Raw genomic sequence first — 4,468 nt, 5'->3', positions numbered from 1 at the left:
TGACCTCTCCCGCGCCCCGGTGACCCCCATCCCTCGGCGCTGGATCTTGAGGTGGCCGCCGCGCCTCGCGCGAGCGCTGCTGCGGGTTCCTGTTTGCCGGTGGTCCTCTCCGCCGCGCCACGGCGTTGTCTCCCCCGTCCCTCCAGTTGCACCTCCTCCAGCCCCCCTTCCCCCCCGGTACAATCTTCGCCTGCTCTACCCCGGCCGGCCCCTGTCCCCCGGCACTTGTTGCAGCCAGGTCCACCGGCCTCTTCTCTCCCGGTGGCTTGGTCCAGGCATGCCTCGTTCTCTCTCAGGCTGGCTGGTGGCGGCGGTTCTGGGCAGTGGCGGCTCTTGTGAGTGCAGCGGGATTGCGGTTGGTGGTGGGTTCGGCGGCGCCCGATGTCTCCTCTATTCGACGATGGGTGGAGCTTGCCTCCCTGCTGTAGCGGCTCCAGCCAGTGGTGGTTCCTACATCTCCGAATCTTCCTGCGGCATTGGGATTGTTTGGTCAGGCCGCGGCAAAATCCCTGCACAGGTGTGCTGGCAGCGGCAACGACCTGGAGGAAACTCTAGATCCGGTTCTCTGGATTGGACGGCAACGACGTCTCAACGCCGTCACCTTCATTAAGGTGCTGTCTTGGCTGCTCGTGGCGTCCCAGGTTTTTTATTTGGAGTTGTCGGGTGCCGTGCTTGGTGTGGGTGCTTCTTCAGGCATGGGCATTCGGGGCGCAATGTACGACATCGTCGGCTCTTCCTCCATGGTTCCTTCCTCAGGCCCGGCCGTGTCCTGCAACCCACGTGCCGACTCTTCTAGGCGCTTCTGGTGGGGGATACGTTGATCCGGTCGGCTCTTGAGTCGTGGCCACGTGTTGTGGGTGCCTCGCGTCGGTCGTGACGCGGCCTTGGTGTCTTGTGTCTCGTCTCCTCACCTTTCTGGTTGGAGTTCGAGCTAGGCTAGTCTTGGGCTGTGTTGTTCTTTTCTGTTTTCCCACATTTTGGTGTGGTGTCCCCCTTCCATCTCTATGTAATGTTCTTTGTAACGTTTTTTTCTACCTATCAATGAAATGATACGTAATCTTTGCGTATTCGCGAAAAAAAAACCATGGCCATGGATGATGCCTCGGCGGAATCGGTCGGGCTCCCCGGCCTGGCGGCTCCTTGCAAGGTGGAGATCCTTGCCGGGAAGGAGCGTCGCCGATGGCAGCGCGAGCATGAAGCGGATGCCCTTCATGCCCACTACCGAGGACATGGACTTTGCCACGACGCCCACCAATACTGAGGTCGTGGCCGCAGGGACGAACAATTTTTCGGCCGTGCCCAACTCCCTTCCGTCGTCCCAATGGACGGGCATTCCGGATTTGCCGGAGCTCCAAATGCATCGGGCTACGTTGGGCAATGCCGTCTCCGGGCATTCCCGCATGGTGCTTGACGAAACGCCGGAGAAGACCCGGTGCAATCTTTGCCCCTTTCATACGTGCATTCGTTAATTCTTTTGTTGCACATACCATCGAATCAAGCTTGTAGGACGATAGTTGGGAATGCCTCAATATGTGGAACCAAGCAAAAAAGCAAGAAATGTTGAGAAAAAAATCATGCTCTTTTCCATGAGTAAAACGAGGCGCGTGTTTTTCTTAGCCATTTGACCGAAATCTGCACACAAATAGTACTCCCTCCATCTAGGTGTGTAAGTCATCTTACGAAAATCAAATATTCCCAAAACACTTAGGCGCGGTACATTAAATTCTATCTCGTTTCTTGTTTCTTGACATATCAACCAATAAGAGATGTGAGGTGTGCATGCTTTTAATGACTTAAGACTAGCAAACACGACATGCAGTGGTTAGTTCATTGCATGCAATGCTATTAATTAGTTAATAAACATTAAGTTCTCTCGTTTTCCCCTTCTCCTTAGTCACGGTGCACAATCTAAGATGACTTACTCACCTAGACGGAGGAAGTACAGAGCTAGGAAACAGAGCGTGGTTTGGAACTAGTCCCTCCTCTTAAATAGTTATTTTTATTTTATCTTGATACGGATGTATATAGCAGTAATATAGTGGGATTATTTTGTAGTAAAAACACCGATGATCACTCGGTGAATAAAATCCCGATCAAGCGCACTCGGTCAGCGTCTGCCGCATGGATGGCACCAGAAAACCAGGATGGATGAACACGAGGAGCAAGCAGGAGCAGACCGCACCGCGGTGTTGAACCGCAAAGCAACGGAGGAATCCTTAGAGCAGCGGAGCAGAGTACCACGCACCACCACGCACAGGAGCGCGCCGGTCATTCTAATTTCAGATCGATCGAGGGCGTACCCAGCCGCGGTGCTTGGTCAGCGTTGTCTCTTTGTGTGTAGATCCAGCCGCGGTGCAGATTGCACAGTGCTGCTTGACTGTAGCCTTCGTAGACCGGTTTGTAGGCTGCATGGCGCCGCAGTGAAGCGCGCGCAGGCGTAGGACAGACGGGCACGCACAGTAGCCACTCCAGCCGGCTAGCTAGCTGGGTGTAGCAACAGCAGTGGACAGCACGCAGCATGCAGCCATGAATGTACTACGTACGTACCCCGGTACCCGGCTCGTCGGCCTCCACTCTACGGAGCCAGGCTACATACATACTACTACAGCCTATCCTACCCAACCCGAGGTTGATTTCGGGAGATAAGAGCGTCTCCAGCTGTTGGCCCCTCACAGGAGGCATAAAAATCGCCGACTGGGGCCGAGCCGGCGACAAACTGGGCTCACGGGGCGGTTGGCACCCAGCCGTTGTCCCAGGCGCCGATTTCGGTCCATTATTTGGCCCAATTTTATTCAAATACGGCCCGATATCTGCGTGAATCGCTCATATTTGGCGCGGTTCGGCGTGAATTTTTTCATACAAATAGAAATCAATTAGTTCATCACATAGTTCGGCGTGGTTCGACGTGTTTTTGCCTTCATAGTTCATCACAGAAAATCAATATAAATCAAATAGTTCAATACAAATTATATAGTTCAACAAATAAAAACTCAAATTTCATCACACGTCATTCACGGCGTCGCCCTTGAGCCTCCATAGGTGCTCCACCAGATCGTGTTGCAGTTCTTGATGCACTTGTGGGCCTCAGATCTCCTGACGCATATTGAGGTAGTCAGTCCAGGTTGCCGGTAGCTGGTGATCAACTTGGGCAAGAGGACCCTGCCTGTAATATTTGCTCTTCCTGCTCGCTCTCAATGATCATATTCTGCAAGATGACACAACAAGTCATGATCTCCCAGATTTAATCTTTCGACCAGATTGAGCAGGGTATCGGACAACAGCAAATCGAGATTGGAGCACACTAAATGCTCGCTCGACATCCTTCCTGCAAGCCTCCTGAACCTTCACAAAGAAGACGTTCTTGCCTCCTGGCACAGGGTTTGAGATAGTCTTCACAAATGTCAACCATCTTGGATAGATGCCATCAGCTAGATAGTATCCCTTGTTGTAGTGCCGCTCATTGACCTCGAAGTTCACCAGAGGAGAATGACCTTCAACAAGCTTGGCAAAGACAGTGGAGCACTGCAGGACGTTGATGTCATTGTGAGTTCCTGGCATCCCAAAGAAAGAGTGCCAAATCCAGAGGTCCTGTGTTGCCACTGCCTCAAGTACCACACTGCAACCGTCTTTGGCGCCTTTGTACAACCCCTGCCAAGCAAATGGACAGTTTTTTCATTTTCAATGCATGCCGTCGATGCTTTCAAGCATCCCAGGAAATCCTCTTGCCGCATTCTGTGCTAGGATCCGAGCAGTGTCTTCCGCATTAGGTGTTCGCAAGTATTGCAGTCCAAACACTGCCACCACTGCCCTGTTTGTAGAAACACTCAATAGTGGTGGACTCGGCCATGCGCCCATAGTCATCGAGTGAATCACCGGGAGCTCCGTATGCAAGCATCCTCATAGCTGTCGTGCATTTCTGGATTGAGGTGAATCCAAGTGTGCCGGTGCAATCCATCTTGCACTTGAAGTAGCCGTCAAACTCCCGGATGGAATTCATAATCCTGAGGAAAAGCTTTCGGCTCATGCGGCGCCGAAATGTTTTCTCGCCGTGCAATGGAGCGTCAGTGAAGTTGTCCGAGTAGAGCATGCAATAGCCTGCCAGACGATGCCGGTTCTTTGCTTTCACCCGCCCAGGCGCCGAGCCACCTCGCCGCGGCTTCTCAGTGCTCGCGAGCAGGCCGGCGAGGGCGGCGAACACCATGAGATGCTCCTTCTCCTGGACGTCGGCTTCGACTTCCTCCTCCAGCAACGCCGCGAGCGCCTCCTCATCTTCCGAGTCCATTGTCGGGCCGGGCAAATCACCGAACACCTTGCGGGCGAGGTGGGCGCAAACCCGCCGGTGTCCAGGCCCTGCGCGGCCGGAACGCCGGAAAAGTTGCCCGGAGGGCGGGGGAGAGGCTGCCTCCGGCGAAACCTCTTCTTTTTCCGGCGGGGAATGGTCTATCTAGCTGTGATGGGCGGTGAACGG

The sequence above is a fragment of the Triticum dicoccoides genome, chromosome 3B (assembly GCF_002162155.2).
Source record: "Triticum dicoccoides isolate Atlit2015 ecotype Zavitan chromosome 3B, WEW_v2.0, whole genome shotgun sequence".
Lineage (NCBI taxonomy): Eukaryota > Viridiplantae > Streptophyta > Magnoliopsida > Poales > Poaceae > Triticum > Triticum dicoccoides.
Note: the sequence above shows the minus strand (reverse complement) of the source record.